The following is a 20147-nucleotide window of genomic DNA, read 5'->3' as shown; positions in this document are numbered from 1 at the left end:
AACCAGAAAAACTTTTTTTTTAAATCTCAATTTGAAGCTTTTTAACTTGCACTGTCAGCTTTAAATATATAAAACAACATATTTCAGCATTATCTAACCTTTGCGTACTCCGTTCCACACTAACCCCATTTAACAGAACGATCTGATTGCCTGGCGTTGATCAGAGGCCAACCATTCCAGCCAAAGTGATAATCAAATCATTGATGATGGTAAAAACTTGATAGCTCTCAATAATTGCATATCATATTCTCTCCGACTGGTACAGAGGGACTCTCTGGAGACAATCATTCAGTATTACCACAACAACACAAGCAAAGCTATATACGTGTATGGGATAAATGACAAGCTGGTGTGAAATCGGCCAGAGCCAATATTTAACACAAACCTTATACTGTAAAAGTAGTAATGCACATTTTTTCGTGTTTGTTCATATTAGCGCAGAAATATCTACACTTGAATTTTTATTTATTGGTTATGTATGGATATGAATATCAATCAAGAAGAGAAGTAGCAGTACTTTGCACAAAAATTATAAATGGAAAACCAGAAAGAAAATGGGCATAAATAACTCCGTTAAAAAAAGGCTTGATCAAGATATACACAACTTTAGAGAATGTTGACTTTGGAGTTTCATGAAAATTCAACTCTAAACTTTAGGAGGGGTGGTACAACCAAGAATGTGTTGACAGACATCCCCATTCTAAAAAACCCATAATTGGGGGAGCATAAAAAAGTTCTTAAGGGAGATAACTCTAACACAAATCACTGATTCAATGTGTAATGTCTAGGGTAGCACCTATCAGGTTTCCTTACATTAAGGTTTTTTCATAGTGTTTTTGGACTGTTAAAACAGGAATTCCCTTCATCATCCCTTTTAGCTTAATTCAATTATTTTTTGCATAGAAAAGCTGAAGATATATCGTATTTAATGCTAAAACATTTCAAGAGATTTTCGTATTTTGCTGTATGGTTTCTCCCTGATGAAAAATTTAAATAAGGTTGGCAAGTGTGTAATCAGGCCCTGCATGTAATCATGTAACCAACGGAACAACCTGGTGATTGGTGATTGACAGCAGTCCTACACTCATAAACATGCCATGCTTCAGCGCTGATAGCTTACTGAACCAGAAAAATGTTGAGGTGTTCCACATGTGTGTATTAACTCATGTGGAACACCTCAGCATTTTTTGTTTTGAAAGATGTGACTGGCAGCTGTTGAACCACAGTATGAGTTTGAGGTAGCCAGCATGTCAGAGCAATGCTTCAATAATACAAATATAGCAGCAGACCAGTGATCATCTGTAACTGGTATAAACTGGTATGATTTTTTCGTATTTTCAGTAATGCAATAAATACAAATAAGTCCTTAGCTCTGTACTCTTACCCTAATTCAATTTTTGGGCCTTCTCATATTTAGAGCAGTTTTACTGATTGCAAATATCAAACTATAAGCTTGATTGAAGAATTTGTAAACCTGACTGGAAAGTTTTCATTATACTGAAACGACAGACTTCAAAATGATGGACCATTTAGGGGATGACCCTACTGTATTTTCAAATTTTCAGCAGTATATCGTAGGGTTACACCCGTTGAAATTCACATACCTGGTAAGCACCAAAAGAAACGAAGATTTTAAGATATTTTTGAGCATTTTTTCAAACCAGTTGGGGTCATCTACATCATTAAGAATCGCCATCTGGGCTTCATATACAAATACAAATAAGAAATTTGTGGAAAGTATATGGTGGTTATACCTTGTCAAACTATTTCAGTTGTTTACCTCAGTACCAGGGATTTGTTGTTTCTTCGTGGGCCTTCCACCCCCTTGGAACACGGAAAGCAAACAAACGTGTTAGACAGATATAAACTACCCTGTGTAACCAGGAGACCTGGTTAGTGACCTAAACCAATCTTCTTAACCATAGTGCAGATGGGGCCTGACCTCAACCAATCTTCTTAACATGGTCAGTCAAGTGAAAAATGTAGGTCAGAAGCAGCATCCGAAGCATCGCATATGAATAGCTTAGTTAGATACATAAGCCATGCAAGTTTAGTTGTTGTGGGATAATAATTAACTTTGAAACTGAGCTAAACCATTCTTCTTAACCTTAGCGCAGACAGACGGACAGACAGACGGACGGAAGGACAGGAATCGCCAATCTATAAGCCCTGATTGCGTCAAAAGTGGTATGGACAGGTATGATCTAATATATTAAGGAGTGAATATACTCTGCAATCTGGTCAAAAATCTGTTTAATAAAGGGTGGGTTTATTACCAAGAATGGGCTTATTATAGGTAAAATATGGTAATATGCATAGTCATAGTAGAATGCATTAATAGATGTGGGTGAGGGTTGGATTGTGAAGGTCAGGGGAAGGTATGAATAAGAATGGACTGGAATATATGGGGACTGTAAAAAAGAATAGTGGAACCATGATTAATAGCTTAGGGTAATGGTATGGAGGGGAAGGGAAGAGCATATAAGACAGTGTAGCACTACCAGAGGACTGTGAACATCTGTTTCTGTGACCTAATCACAAACAATCTAGGTAACAAAGAGAAGTAATCTGTTTAGAACTAGTGGTGGGTCTGCCAGCCTGTTGGCATGGTGATCTCTCCAAGTATTGCACAAACCCACACCACATGTTGGTGCTGGGGGATTCCACCACTATGTACACATGCCTGTGTGGTAGGTGTGTGAGGGTGTGTGTAATTCACTAATTTGTGTGTGTTTGTATGTTGTAGAAGTATGGTACATGTGTGTTATGTAACCATTCATCAGTCTGATTGTAAGTGTAATAATGCCAAATGTTATGTAAATCCCAGGGACACCAGTGTAATCATATCAAAGTTATGGTTGAGGGTGGATAGGACACCAAATACAACTAAGAACAAGTTATGGTAGACAGTAGATAGGACACCAAATACAACTAAGAAAAAGTTATGGTTGACAGTAGATAGGACTCCAAATACAACTCAGACAAAGTCTTGGTTGACAGTAGATAGGATACCATATACGACTAAGACAAAGTTATGGTTGACAGTATATAGGACACCAAATACAACTAAGAACAAGTTATGGTAGATAGTAGATAGGACACCAAATACAACGCAGACAAAGTCATGGTTGACAGTAGATAGGACACCAAATACAACTAATACAAAGATATGGTTGACAGTAGATAGGATACCATATACAACTCAGACAAAGTCATGGTTGACAGTAGATAGGACACCAAATACAACTAAGACAAAGTCATGGTTGACAGTAGATAGGACACCAAATACAACTAAGACAAAGTCATGGTTGACAGTAGATAGGACACCAAATACAACTAAGACAAAGTCATGGTTGACAGTAGATAGGACACCAAATACAACTAAGACAAAGTCATGGTTGACAGTAGATAGGACACCAAATACAACTAAGACAAAGTCATGGTTGACAGTAGATAGGACACCAAATACAACTAAGACAAAGTCATGGTTGACAGTAGATAGGACACCAAATACAACTAAGACAAAGTCATGGTTGACAGTAGATAGGACACCAAATACAACTAAGACAAAGTCATGGTTGACAGTAGATAGGACACCAAATACAACTAAGACAAAGTCATGGTTGACAGTAGATAGGACACCAAATACAACTAAGACAAAGTCATGGTTGACAGTAGATAGGACACCAAATACAACTAAGACAAAGTCATGGTTGACAGTAGATAGGACACCAAATACAACTAAGACAAAGTCATGGTTGACAGTAGATAGGACACCAAATACAACTAAGACAAAGTCATGGTTGACAGTAGATAGGACACCAAATACAACTAAGACAAAGTCATGGTTGACAGTAGATAGGACACCAAATACAACTAAGACAAAGTCATGGTTGACAGTAGATAGGACACCAAATACAACTAAGACAAAGTCATGGTTGACAGTAGATAGGACACCAAATACAACTAAGACAAAGTCATGGTTGACAGTAGATAGGACACCAAATACAACTAAGACAAAGTCATGGTTGACAGTAGATAGGACACCAAATACAACTAAGACAAAGTCATGGTTGACAGTAGATAGGACACCAAATACAACTAAGACAAAGTCATGGTTGACAGTAGATAGGACACCAAATACAACTAAGACAAAGTCATGGTTGACAGTAGATAGGACACCAAATACAACTAAGACAAAGTCATGGTTGACAGTAGATAGGACACCAAATACAACTAAGACAAAGTCATGGTTGACAGTAGATAGGACACCAAATACAACTAAGACAAAGTCATGGTTGACAGTAGATAGGACACCAAATACAACTAAGACAAAGTCATGGTTGACAGTAGATAGGACACCAAATACAACTAAGACAAAGTCATGGTTGACAGTAGATAGGACACCAAATACAACTAAGACAAAGTCATGGTTGACAGTAGATAGGACACCAAATACAACTAAGACAAAGTCATGGTTGACAGTAGATAGGACACCAAATACAACTAAGACAAAGTCATGGTTGACAGTAGATAGGACACCAAATACAACTAAGACAAAGTCATGGTTGACAGTAGATAGGACACCAAATACAACTAAGACAAAGTCATGGTTGACAGTAGATAGGACACCAAATACAACTAAGACAAAGTCATGGTTGACAGTAGATAGGACACCAAATACAACTAAGACAAAGTCATGGTTGACAGTAGATAGGACACCAAATACAACTAAGACAAAGTCATGGTTGACAGTAGATAGGACACCAAATACAACTAAGACAAAGTCATGGTTGACAGTAGATAGGACACCAAATACAACTAAGACAAAGTCATGGTTGACAGTAGATAGGACACCAAATACAACTAAGACAAAGTCATGGTTGACAGTAGATAGGACACCAAATACAACTAAGACAAAGTCATGGTTGACAGTAGATAGGACACCAAATACAACTAAGACAAAGTCATGGTTGACAGTAGATAGGACACCAAATACAACTAAGACAAAGTCATGGTTGACAGTAGATAGGACACCAAATACAACTAAGACAAAGTCATGGTTGACAGTAGATAGGACACCAAATACAACTAAGACAAAGTCATGGTTGACAGTAGATAGGACACCAAATACAACTAAGACAAAGTCATGGTTGACAGTAGATAGGACACCAAATACAACTAAGACAAAGTCATGGTTGACAGTAGATAGGACACCAAATACAACTAAGACAAAGTCATGGTTGACAGTAGATAGGACACCAAATACAACTAAGACAAAGTCATGGTTGACAGTAGATAGGACACCAAATACAACTAAGACAAAGTCATGGTTGACAGTAGATAGGACACCAAATACAACTAAGACAAAGTCATGGTTGACAGTAGATAGGATACCATATACAACTCAGACAAAGTCATGGTTGACAATAGATATGATACCAAATACAACTCAGACAAAGTCATGGTTGACAGTAGATAGGAAACCATATACAACTAAGACAAAGTTATGGTTGACAATAGATAGGACACCAAATACAACTCAGACAAAGTTATGGTTGACAGTAGATAGGAAACCATATACAACTAAGACAAAGTTATGGAGGACACCAAATACAACTAAGACAAAGTCATGGTTGACAGTAGATAGGATACCATATACAACTCAGACAAAGTCATCGTTGACAATAGATATGATACCAAATACAACTCAGACAAAGTTATGGTTGACAATAGATAGGACACCATATACAACTAAGACAAAGTCATGGTTGACAGTAGATAGGATACCATATACAACTCAGACAAAGTCATGGTTGACAGTAGATAGGACACCATATACAACTAAGACAAAGTCATGGTTGACAATAGATAGGATACCATATACAACTAAGACAAAGTTATGGTTGACAGTAGATAGGATACCATATACAACTAAGACAAAGTCATGGTTGACAGTAGAAAGGACACCAAATACAACTGGTTAGTGACCTAAACCAATCTTCTTAACCATAGTGCAGATGGGGCCTGACCTCAACCAAACTTCTTAATAACCTGGTCACTGAAGCGGAAAATGTAGGTCAGAAGCTGCATCCGAAGCATCGCATATGAATAGCTTAGTTAGATACATAAGCCATGCAAGTTTAGTTGTTGTGGGATAATAGTTAACTTTGAAACTGAGCTAAACCATTCTTCTTAACCTTAGCGCAGACAGACGGACAGATAGACAGACGGACAGACAGACAGACAGACAGACGGAAGGACAGGAATCGCCAATCTATAAGCCCTGATTGCGTCAAAAGTGGTATGGACAGGTATGACTAATATATTAAGGAGTGAAAATCCCCTAATGAGTTTTACACTCTAAAAGAAGAAGAAGAAGAAGAAGAAGAAGAAGAAGAAGAAGAAGAAGAAGAAGAAGAAGAAGAAGAAGAAAAAGAGTGGAAGATTGTCACACTGAACCAGTTACCTCTGAACTCTAGATGGATGATCTACTAGTTACCAGCTTAGTCACCCGGTCAATGATGACCCGACCATTATTCCAGTTCCACTTCATTTTTCCCTTCTTGAACGAAGTCAATACTAAAGACATAAAGAATACCATATTCCATTCATATAAATATCCAGGCACGAAATATAGAAGGACTCGGAAATCTCAATAGCCAGACCAGGATTCAAACCCTAAACCTCTGAACTAAGACTTAAGGATCCCCGTACCACTGCCAAACACTGTAACTGTGATCGAAACTTATTTTTCTGGCATGACTATAGCTTTGATTAATCATTTCAGAAAAGAGAACCATTCATGGGGAGATGTCTTTAAAAACATAATATGGATGAAATAAACAAAATATCATCAACAACAGTGTTATGAATGTGAACAGTATGTGAGGTTAAACAGGATTTGAACCCAGAACCTTAGATTGTTATACTATCGCTTTAACCAACAGAGCTACCTGGTCAATGGAAGTGTTCTGACCCACCTGTGCTGCAGTTATATCCAAAACAAAATTTATGGTAGGTTACTGTATATAGGAACAACCTCAGTGCAATACCTGGGACAGGTATCCTTAACTCATTCACCCCTGAAATTTTATAATGAACTCTTCCAACCTTTAAAATGGAAGAGTTCAAATTATTCACCATGCACTGAAGACACAATTAAACTCTCCCAATTCAAAGGATGGAATAGTTCATTATAAAATGATTGAGTTAACCTGTAAATCATGAAACTATAGTTTCCAAAACAATACATACATATCCTGTATATATTCATAACCTTGAGCTTCTATTTCCATCACTAGCTGACAGGAGTGAGTGGTTTGTATGACCTTTCTACACTAAGGTCATAAAATGTTACAAAACCATGGTTATGAACTTGTAACTGACATTTATAAATAAACATTTCATGGCTTTTACTTCCCACTGATTGCATGCCAAAACCATAATCCCTTTACAACCTCAGATGAAATCAAATCATCTTCAAATGATAAATCCTGGGCGTTTGTGCAATAACTCAGTAATAGAGAGACATAAAACGGGCATTAACTCAGAAAATCAGGCAGAACACGGTAAAGACACTGTTCAGCACATGTTTACATTAAACGCTTATGAAAGAATTTCAACTCCCGCGAGCTGATAGACACGCTTTGATTCCTAGAGCTGAGAAGTAATTTGTATTTGGACCTCTGAACAGGGTCTTGCAATCATTCTATGGATAGCTGGTTTGCCTCAGGGTTAAGACCATTATATATATATAGTTACTGGTCACTGCTATGACCTTGACCTAATTATCAGATGCTGACAAGGTCATAGGTACCTCACACTAGGTACACAGATTCTAATTATCTTGAATCTGTAGGCATTAATACCCCCCCCCCAACCCCAAACCCCCAACCCCCCCCCCCCCCAACCTACCCAAACATCCCCAATCTTCTCCCATTTAATGAATATCTATAGCTCCATAGCAATGTTGCCGGTCTCTGCTGGTCTCAATCCTCTGCTAAGAAATGAGGGGTTTGGGATCCTTATAATAACCTATTGTAAGTTATTGAGGAAGATGGAGGGGCAAAGGTCGAGGGGATTGCTGCATGGTATAATATTGAGGAAGATAGAGGGTTTGTCGAGGGGAGATTGGCACTCCGTTGATAGGTAACTGAAGGCCACAGAGGTTCAGCAACCCTGTAGTAAATATAATCCTTCACTGAACATCATTAATTATCAGCAGACCAGCTGCTGTATCTACCAATGTTATTAAGTCATCAGGCTCGTGAAGGGTTTCAACTTTCACTGGCATTAAAATAGCTGTGAATATGTATATAGGCATCAACAGGTTCAATTTTACAAGGATGGCTATGAGATGGGATCAGCCCAAGGCCTCAGCCATCTACACACACCTGTACAATGATGTGTACAGCGCTGTTCTAAAAAATCATTCATTCACAGCCCAGATTTGCCCTCCAAAATTCTGTCAGACAAGCTTGTGCTGTAGATGACCAATTTGTGCTGAATACATGGTCCAGAGGTTATGTGGAAGGGGGGGGGGGGGTTAAACAGTACATATAGTAAATGGGAAATAGGTTGGGTAGCGAAATTTTTATAGGAGGGTGAAAATATACTGTGTGGACCTGGGAGAGGGGATTCATGATCTGGGGAGGGGACTTTAAAATTCACTGGGATAGGCGGGTAACTGAAAGTCAGTACCCGACATTTGTTGTTTCGGACCTCAGATAGGGAATACATGGCCGGGGGAGGGGACTTTAAAATTCACTGGGATAGAAAGGTAACTCAAAGTCAGTATCTGACATCTGTTGTTTTGCTAACTGTTAACGTAGATCAAATATTGATTTTTTTATTAGAATTACAATAGTTGTAAACATTTAAACTGTGCAGTCACTGTTTCGTAAGCTCATCAATAACTACTTCAAAAACTCACCTGCAAGCAAAATGTTATTACTCAGGATGTACGTTCTGATCGACCTCTGAACGTCAGGTAATTATCCTCCTGTAATCCATGTTATCTTTGGTAATCCTTGTAAACTCCCTGTTAGAGCACAAACAGTCTCACACACAGGCGGTTCCTATCATCCACTCATCAACTGCAAGAATCCAGGCAATATACACACGAGCCTGGGGTAGTTGCAGGCCTGGATCTGACCAGTCTTCTCAAGATGAGTGCTGTGGAAAATCAGAAAAAGAGAGAATTCATTTGTAGGTATATATGTACCAACTATTTGGAGCACTCCACAGGCTGTGGTTCAGTGTTAGTATATATGTATCTTACATGAGGGTCTACATCACTGGTCCCCATATACCTATGTAGCAGCTAGCTATAGGCTATACTCATAGATGTTGTTGAATAAAATTAAAGAACATTCAGCTTCTAATTTCATTACTTGTAGAAATTTGGCCAAAACTTTTAATAACCATGGTTACTAAAAGAAATAGATTTCAGCAGAGTCATTCCAACATGTACTATCCAATTTGTTTATGGCTAGTTTTAAATACCGTTTGATAGGTTTGCTGTCTAAAGCAGTGGTCTGTAATTCTCCATAATGCTGTGTAAACTTATTAGTGACTGTAAATACAAAGCTTCCTCAATACTGCCCATACATCTCAGCCAGCATGCAGTGACCAGCTTTACCGGAGAGCCTTATTAAACAGATGTGGACACCTGGGGAGATGATATGCCTGGTAATGTAACAGGAAACCTAAGGAAGTCTCCCCTAACAGCTTAGGTCACTGATCCCCCACCCCAGGGTAGCACCACCCATCATCTACCGCCCACCCCTCTCCCTCCCCAACAAATATTCCAAAGTGAGGCAGTTTACCTCAATGTCACATACATCATTAAACATTTAGATTTTTTTTAAAGTACTAGAATTATGCAGTAGTATTTTACTGTATAGCTAGATAAATAATATATATCATCCTCCAATCTTTTCTTATTAAAAACAGACACCTCTTGTATCTTGCATGGAAGTTTGTGCAGAACAAAGGAGCTACATTTTTCTAAACTCTGACAAGAAATTGCATAAAAAAGATAATTTGATTTTCAAATGTTCTTTTTCTTGTAAGCTGATAACTCTTAAATGTGACATATCTAATACTTTATTATACAACATAATTAAATTGTCTTTTTGATCAATGGTGGAATATCTACCGAAAACACTGTATCGGCTTATGGAAAAGAAGCTTTTTGTTATTTAAGCTTTAGCAGACTGCTCTAGTTTTTAGTATATCTGGAGTATACCATACTTTTTACTGCTTTATTAATTTGTACAATATCTAGAAAATGTATATTATTTATTGTTGATTAAAAATATGTCAGTGTCAATTTTTACTACCATACTGGATTAGAGGTAGGGGAAAAGGTTATCTTGCAGGTACTAAAGTTGGCAAGAATGACACTATTCTAAAATCACAATACCAGGTCAGAGTACAAGGTCACAATGTCAGATCATACATGTAGTACAAGGTCACAATGTCAGATCATACATGTAGTACAAGGTCATAACGCTATTTCACAGTAAAAGTTCACAATGCCAAGTCACAGAATAAGGTCGCAATGCTAGATCAAGTACAAGGTCGTAATGCCAGGTCACAGTAAAAGGTCACAATGTTAGGTCAAAATTCAAGGCCATATAATGCCAGGTTGCAATGCCAGGTCACAGTGCAAGGTAATAATGCCAAGTCAAAGTACAAGAACATAATTTCAGGTCACAGTACAAGGTCATATTGCCAGGTCACAGTACAAGGTCACAATGCCAGGTTGCAGTACAAGGTCACAATGCCAAGTCAAAGTACAAGGTCATAATGTCAAGTCAAAACGAGGTCTTAATGCAGGTCACAGTACAAATTCACAATGCCAGGTCATAGTACATGGTCACAGTGCCAGGTTGCAGTACAAGGTCACAATGCCAAGTCAAAATACCAGGTCATTATGCCAGGTCACAGTTCAAGGTCACAATGCAAGGTCACAGTACAAGGTCACACGGCAGTTCTTCATTGTACAAGAATTCAGTACCTACAATTGTTCATCACTAATGAGAAAACTCATAATTAGAAATTGGAGGGCATTCTTTGTCTTGGCCAATAATTTCAAACTAATGATAAACTTGAATATCAGCATTAGTCTAAAGCTAATGGGCGATTCATGTTTGTTTCTGTGATCGTTTGTGTGCTGATATAGCTGGATTGACGTCAAAGCCCCACACCAACCCTTCCAAATATTCTGGACTAGACAAGCTATGTATTTATAGCCAATAGCAGCATATGTTTTGTATAAGAAGTTGTGACTACAAATATGCACCAAGGAGTATTCCTTCCTAACACAAGCGAATAAACAATTCATGCACTCGTAAAACCTGCTCCATCACACTGCAGTGAGAACTTACATGCAAGATTGAGATATCGTAGAACCAGTGGCTAATTGATGCTCGTTTCTTTGTCGCTGTACACCTGATCAAGTTGCCGTGGTAACCTGTTAGTGGCAGTATTACCACGACAACAATGTTGTAGATCAGGTGTGGCATGTGAAGAGAAGACCAAGGGAGACAATTCTACCAACCGTTTTTTTTAGACTTATATAACAATACTTTTCCCTCAACTCTGATAGTACACATTAAGTGACCCAGGTGCTAGTTCTGTGAATAAAACAAGGCGTATGTCAGACGAAAAATTAATTTCTGCACAATAACTTAAGCTGAGAGTGCAGATTGAACTCATTCACCCCTACAAATTTAAACTGGACTTGCCCAGTCTTTGATTTGGTAAGGTTCAAATGTGACTTTGGGGATAAATGGGTTAATAGTTAAGCTGACAGTATTAGTTAAGAGCCACCAAAATGCCATAGAAATATTATTATAGTTCTCCTTGAGACATTATCTTACAAAAAGTAAAGGGGATGTCTTGAGGAGGACGTTAAATCTAATACAACCCAACAAAAGTAAAGATAATAAGTAGACTTTTAGCTGGTGTAACTTACATTAAAGTGTTCAACCCTCCGACTACCACAGACATGTGTTTGATCATTACACAAATAACGATAAACAAGTGGTCTCTTAACACAGGTGGTTTCTAACACAGGTGGTCTCCTAATACAGGTTCAGCTCATAAGGAAATCATTACAAAGGGGAACTTTAAAAGTGGTTTCTGAACACAAGTGATCTCTTAACAGAGGTGGTCACTAAATAGAGGTTCAGCTCATAAAGAAAACATAAAAATGAGGAACATTTAAAGTGGTCTCCTAACACAGGTGGTCTCTTAATACAGATTCAGTTCATCAAGAAATTATTACCAAGGGGAACATAAAAAGTGGTCTCTTAACCTAGGTGGTCTCTTAATAAGGATTCAGTTCATCAAGAAATTATAACTAAGGGGAACATAAAAAGTGGGTTCTTAACACAGGTGGTTTCACATTAGAGGGCTGAATGAGTAGATCTGACAGTACAAACAGGGTTCAAGATTATTTAAAGAACCATCTGTTAAAAGTTCTGTCAGGAATCTGATGAAGTAGTCCTGTGCCAGGACGATACAGGCTTGCATGAATGGAACATCATGGTGTAATTTCACCTTGTAGTGTTACAGTGTATAAAACCATTTAGTTTGACTGCACTCGACAGTGATTGAAGCCGTCTATAAAATTTCTACGTTGGCAGTGAATAAAAAACTACCAAACACCGAAAACAACTGCACGCAATAATGTAGAGAACATTAAGTGAGCTAAACAGTGATTCAAAAAACAGTTGGTCTTCAAAAAATCTCTAAGAGCATGATAATGATAATGGCATCTCATCCGCTGCTATTTTTACATGTATTTTTATGTTTTTTCAATTTTATGTATCTGACCTTTGACCTGTTTTCTGTGACAAAGATGTATATATGTATATATATAACGTGTTGTTATGTGGTGAGAGTTGTTTGCGGTTTACATTATAATGTTCAAACAAAGTGTGGACATTTTGCAGCATACAGCCGAGACAAAGTAGATATTGTATTGATTACCGGGGACTTACAGTGCAGGATTGGCCATGACTAAGTAGACAGATAATGGAGCATACATGATTGTCTCTCCAGAGTCTCTTAATCTTCCTCACACGTGCCTTATATCAGCATCACGGCATATCAGAAAATGAACAACACATCAGGGTCAAATAATACAGCTAACAATACATCAGGGTCAAATCATACAGCTAACAATTTATCAGGGTCAAAGATACAGCTAACAACACATCAGGGTCAAATCATACAGCTTACAATACATCAAGGTCAGATCATACAGCTAACAACACATCAGGGTCAGATCATACAGCTAACAACAACACATCAGGGTCAAATCATACAGCTTACAATACATCAAGGTCAGATCATACAGCTAACAACACATCAGGGTCAGATCATACAGCTAACAACACATCAGGGTCAGATCATACAGCTAACAATACATCAGGGTCAAATCATACAGCTTACAATACATCAAGGTCAGATCATACAGCTAACAATACATCAGGGTCAGATCATACAGCTAACAACACATCAGGGTCAGATCATACAGCTAACAATACATCAGGGTCAAATCATACAGCTAACAATACATCAGGGTCAGATCATACAGCTAACAATACATCAGGGTCAGATCATACAGCTAACAATACATCAGGGTCAGATCATACAGCTAACAATACATCAGGGTCAAATCATACAGCTAACAATACATCAGGGTCAAATCATACAGCTAACAATACATCAGGGTCAAATCATACAGCTAACAATACATCAGGGTCAAATCATACAGCTAACAATACATCAGGGTCAAATCATACAGCTAACAATACATCAGGGTCAGATCATACAGCTAACAATACATCAGGGTCAGATCATACAGCTAACAATACATCAGGGTCAAATCATACAGCTAACAATACATCAGGGTCAAATCATACAGCTAACAATACATCAGGGTCAGATCATACAGCTAACAATACATCAGGGTCAAATCATACAGCTAACAATACATCAGGGTCAAATCATACAGCTAACAATACATCAGGGTCAGATCATACAGCTAACAATACATCAGGGTCAAATCATACAGCTAACAATACATCAGGGTCAAATCATACAGCTAACAATACATCAGGGTCAAATCATACAGCTAACAATACATCAGGGTCAAATCATACAGCTAACAATACATCAGGGTCAAATCATACAGCTAACAATACATCAGGGTCAAATCATACAGCTAACAATACATCAGGGTCAAATCATACAGCTAACAATACATCAGGGTCAAATCATACAGCTAACAATACATCAGGGTCAAATCATACAGCTAACAATACATCAGGGTCAAATCATACAGCTAACAATACATCAGGGTCAAATCATACAGCTAACAATACATCAGGGTCAAATCATACAGCTAACAATACATCAGGGTCAAATCATACAGCTAACAATACATCAGGGTCAAATCATACAGCTAACAATACATCAGGGTCAAATCATACAGCTAACAATACATCAGGGTCAAATCATACAGCTAACAATACATCAGGGTCAAATCATACAGCTAACAATACATCAGGGTCAGATCATACAGCTAACAATACATCAGGGTCAAATCATACAGCTAACAATACATCAGGGTCAAATCATACAGCTAACAATACATCAGGGTCAAATCATACAGCTAACAATACATCAGGGTCAAATCATACAGCTAACAATACATCAGGGTCAAATCATACAGCTAACAATACATCAGGGTCAAATCATACAGCTAACAATACATCAGGGTCAAATCATACAGCTAACAATACATCAGGGTCAAATCATACAGCTAACAATACATCAGGGTCAAATCATACAGCTAACAATACATCAGGGTCAGATCATTCAGCTAACAATACATCAGGGTCAAATCATACAGCTAACAATACATCAGGGTCAGATCATACAGCTAACAATACATCAGGGTCAGATCATTCAGCTAACAATACATCAGGGTCAAATCATACAGCTAACAATACATCAGGGTCAAACCATACAGCTAACAATACATCAGTTTCTACCATTGACATTATGTACCAGAGCCAGTCACATTAAGGATCTTCATGCCACTGCAGGCGAAACACTAGAGATTCCATTCCGTTTTTTTCTGATATAGAGAAACCTCTACTTAATTTCATTTTCGATATAACTGTAGCACAATAAGATCAGAGCACTTATGTTAACCAGGCAGCTCAGTTGGTTAAAGCATCAGCACAACAATTTGCAGTCCAGGGTTTGAAACCTGATCTAGTTCCTTTGAACATCTTTTTGGATCATAAAGCAGAGATTTGTATCTCTGTATAGACAAACATGAAATCGGTATCCTCACATAGACAAACATGGTAGATGTGATTTTATTGGTGGATTAGCTACAGCTGTTTCTCAGTTCCTCGCTCTGGCCTTTAGGGTGACATAGAATTTGTCTTTACCATAATCAATTTTCGTAGTCGGTACTCGGGTAATAAAGATGATCAGTCTGCTCCGCTGCCTCCGAATCTAGAATTTGTAGACTGAAATTACCCAACACTTCCTCTGCTGATCCTGAGCCCACATAATTCGAGCTGTGTCTCCCGAATTAGCCGTTCGTTTTTGTGCAATATGTTTCTTCTCTTTGGCACAAATCACGAATTCCCTGATGTGTCTTTAATGGACACTTCATCAGTGGGTGTGCAAGTTAAGCTTCTATTACTACCCAAAACTCACTTATATATAAACACAACTAATGAATATTTGCTGGTAGATTTGAGGTAATATGGATTGTGTTAGAGAAGTCCAATCATTCTTTGTTTCATATCTCCAACTAAGAAGAGTTCCAAGTGTTGTTATTGGAGTTGTCTGCCCATTTACAATTTTGAAAGAGATTTTTTGCGCAAAAGAGATTTTCATTATCACTTCCTATTTCACAAGAAACGGTGTGGCTTATCCTCCCATGGGGCTGAGGGGCTGGGCCAGAAAGGGCTACAGTTTGGCCATATTGATATAAACAACTTCTCATCTCAAACTATAAGATATAGATTATTATAGCTCTGTTTCTATTTATGACTTCATTGTCGCTTTTTAATTCACACTATATTAGTGTATATCCTGTAAAATTTTACACTTTGCTACATTAGCATATATGTACATTACACTATTATAGTTCTTAACTTGTCTTTTGTAACACTTGTGTGACATTCAAGTGTGATATGATATGCTCTACTGTATAATTTTAGCATATATCTAATTTGAATTGTTGTCCTGTTTTTATGTTTATATATATTCATAAGTACTGTGATCCTTGTTAAATTTTATATATGTTTTGTCGCAAGAATAGCACTACAGTGCTAATGTTATTATGTTACATGTATATGCGATGTTAAATAAAGCTTCTCGACTCTTGACTTGAACATATTCAGTTGAAAGCTTTTTAGGAGGTGGGGATTCTAAACGTACAAATGGATGGATAGACAACCGGCGCCCAATATGACATAAGCTCACCTTGTTCCTTCAGACCAGGTGAGCTTTTAATGTAAATTAAACAGAGAAATTACTAATTTAATTTAACATCTGTATATAGTAAATAAGTGGTGGAACTCTCTATTTTTTCCTGAATGTCATCATAACTCTTTTATGAGTGGTTCAATTCTGATCGTCAGACAAACCATGCATAGATCGAACTATAGGGTAGGTCGGTGAAACCCAGTATATCCTATCTTCCCAATCTCATCCATCAGAGGCGACATATTTCCTTAAAGAAATGGATATCATATTTGTTCTCAAATATGACAAGTTTGGTTCATGTGACATCAAAAAATCCCATTAATTGGACCATTATTGATTCGCACGACTTTTTTACCATACACATATGACCCAAGGCATTGGAAAATCTTTATACCTGGATGAATTACCGGTATAATAATAAGTTATTAACCAAACCATTTCCTACATGGAATGGTGAGGGCTAGCTGTGCCAAGCGGATTTACCTTGTGGCAGCCATAAATTCAAGCCTATATCATGTTTCTAAAATATGAGGTAGATATCATGAAATACCGTAAATCCCTCTTGTGCTATCAGTGATAGTATTCTAAATTATGTAATAAAAGCTGACAGTTCAAGCAAAAAAAGCTTTCAATTAAGACTAAAAAAAATTGGGTTCCAATTTTCATGACATTTTCTTCTTAACGACAAAGGCTTATGGCAACTGCTCTTTCACAAAATAATGCTTAACCCATTCACCCTGAAATTTCATAATGAACTATTCCAACCATTGAATTGGAAGCATTCAAATGTGTCTTCAGGGATGAATGAGATAAATTGGCCCAATAGGACTAAACTAGGGCAGTAAATATCTCTCTGAAAGTAAGCGGCCAAGGAAGCCATCTTAAATCCAGAAATTTGAAATGCTGTCATTTTATTTATAGGATGTATTACTCCCAGAAAGTATAAAAGGGTTTTCCAAAAAAGCTTTACAAGGGTAAATGTGACAATCAGATGCCATTGGGGCCATCTTGGATGTAAGACCGGAAAACTATGCACATCAAAAATCAATTAGACTTTTTAACTTAACGTCACTGTTCCCAAATCAGGACACTTTTTAGATAAATATCAATGTTCTTTATACCATACTATCAGTTCAAAAATGTTTGTTCATTTTTCATAAATATATAATATCAACTTTTCATTTCTATTACAAGTTGATATTTCAGGTGTGTGGTTCTATAAATAGAACCCGAAATACCATCAGCGTTACGTAGGCCTTTGAATCGGTGTGCTAGCTGTACCCTGAAAGGGACACTTCGGTATTTTGGCTAATATTTGGTGATAACCGATCAATATCAGCAGAAAGTAGACATATTTCAAACATTTTCGAGTCAAACAGGGTTCTGATTAATTTTAGAATCTTTGCAAAGACGTCATGTAAATACCACCCTTTTATTTGTTCAATTATGTGCACATTGCTTGTTAAATGTATGAAAGTGATTGCAAGGCTTTGTTGTTTGTTTTCACAATTTTAACCATTACTATTATCCGTATGTTGTAAAACGCCTTAGAGTAATTTTACAAATTATATAAAGCGCTATATAAATGTTGTATATTATTATTATTATTAGAAGTCTCAGATAAGTTCACGGTAGAAGAAAAGTAAGGAAAAAAAATTACTGGTAAAACCAATTAATTGCGTAAGCTTTATTTAGGAAACTCAACTAATTGGGGTGTTTTTAATTATCTTAATTACACACATGCTACCTAAATGGCTTCTGTACATGTATGTATCCCAGGATGTACAACAAGTATATATGTATAAACAGAAATTTCAAGGCTTTTATAACTCTCAAGGCTTTCCTCAAATTAAAACATTTTTTCAAATTTCAAGGCTTCACTCTTTTAAATTAGAGACCATTAGAACATAATCTCCCTATCATTGGTCAGCTTAGAGAGATTTTACAAAAGAATTTTGGAGACTCACCCATCCTGCGTAAACATTCCATATATCAATGGATTTAGTAAACACCAACCTTTCCCAGTGCCTCCTTAGTAAGGATATGAATTTCCAGGACTCAAATGATGAAATGTTAATTTGGTTAACAGCGAATTTAGGAAAATCTTCATATTTTCAAAACATATTGAAATTTAAAATTGAAACTAGATATGAAAGGATTAAAACTGATCAACAAAGACAACTAAGACTATCCCTCTGCACCATGGTTTTTCGTATACACAGTAATATCCCCTTACTTTCATCCTAGATGTTACTGTAGAACAGCTGGTCAAGGACACCCTCATTGGCCAGGCAGCTCAGTCGGTCAGAGTGACAGTATGACAAGTTCAGGGTTCGATTCCCTCTCTAGGGCCGCTGAACTTTTTACACTCGATTGGAACGCTGTTGTTGATAACATTTCGTATATTTCATCTGCATTCATTTTTTTTCATAAAAGTTGCAAAATGGTTTTCTTTTCAGAAATGATTAAACGGTTTCCAATGTGAAGTTAGATTTTGGGAGTGGTACAGGGATCCTTAACGCTTGCCTGCATATGCAGATCAGCGTACCCTCACTCACAAAAAGAAATGACATCTTCCAAGCAGCTGTAGGTTCACATGAAACAACATCCTCTTGCGACATTCACTTAGGCATCGACGAGTCTAAAACGGCTATTAGCATTAGGGCCTAGTAATGCCGGACCGAACACTGTTCTGATCAGTCTCAGTGGTGGACCCAGGGGTGTTGCCCTAGTTGCCCGGGCAATACCCCTTTTTTTGTGTCCAAAAATATTCTGGACTTATAGGTTTTTGAAGATTCTCCTCTTTTTCATATGGGATTTTCTTCTAATATCAACCATCCTGTGAACTATGATTTTCTATGGCAAGCAGCAGTTTGAATATCTATATATATATATGCCTAAGGGTGCAGTTGCCCAAACAAGGAGTCCACTAATTATACTCTAAACAATAGGGGATTAATCCTCTTTTGTTTATATATTAGTAGGGTCTCCAGTCAGGTCAGTGGTGAAGGCTCAACGGACTGTCTACCTAATTGTATTGTTCTAATGTCACGGTGTGGTGATCACCCTGTTCGTGGAGAGAGGATAAAATCATCTGTTGGAATTAGGTATATATATATATATATATATATATATATGTTACTTGTTATTTCAAAGGTATAGTCCATTTCATGATAGATAAACCTGTATTTTCACCTGTGGTTTCATGTACACATGATCATCAGGAGTGTTTTATTATACCTGTTAAAAAATGTAAATTTCAAAATTTCAAAGACAGTAAAGCATCCACCTTAGCATTGTAATATCAGGTGAATAATAACCAATGTTAGCATAAAAGCCTGGCGTGTATATATATATCCTTTTTAACAGGTGTTGCCCTTGTACATATGCATGCATACAAATTCACAATAAAAGACAAACAGTCAAATCATAATTCATTTTTATGACAAACTAAATCAATATTTAATTGCCAAAATCCTCGCCTAAACTACATGCACATGAAAGGCATGACACAAACATCAACATTTTAACAAAAAAACTACATTTTTACCATTGTTTCAGAGAATTTGTTAACACTCGCTCCGCTTGGCCATCATAAAATATAAATACTA

General features: G+C 37.2%; 1 protein-coding gene across 2 annotated transcripts in view; it reads right to left on the bottom strand.

The window, feature by feature from the left end:
* LOC110457585 overlaps positions 1-20147 on the bottom strand; it is a 57905-nt gene that overhangs the window by 31228 nt on the left and 6530 nt on the right. For both annotated transcript variants that reach the window (XM_021508918.1, XM_021508919.1), the window contains exon 2: positions 8936-9177. The gene's annotated coding sequence lies outside the window, so the exon portion shown is untranslated. The remainder of the gene's footprint in view (positions 1-8935; positions 9178-20147) is intronic.

This window comes from Mizuhopecten yessoensis, unplaced genomic scaffold (assembly GCF_002113885.1).
Source record: "Mizuhopecten yessoensis strain PY_sf001 unplaced genomic scaffold, ASM211388v2 scaffold9253, whole genome shotgun sequence".
NCBI classification, from domain to species: domain Eukaryota; kingdom Metazoa; phylum Mollusca; class Bivalvia; order Pectinida; family Pectinidae; genus Mizuhopecten; species Mizuhopecten yessoensis.
Note: the sequence above shows the minus strand (reverse complement) of the source record. Positions and strands in the feature narration are given on the sequence as shown.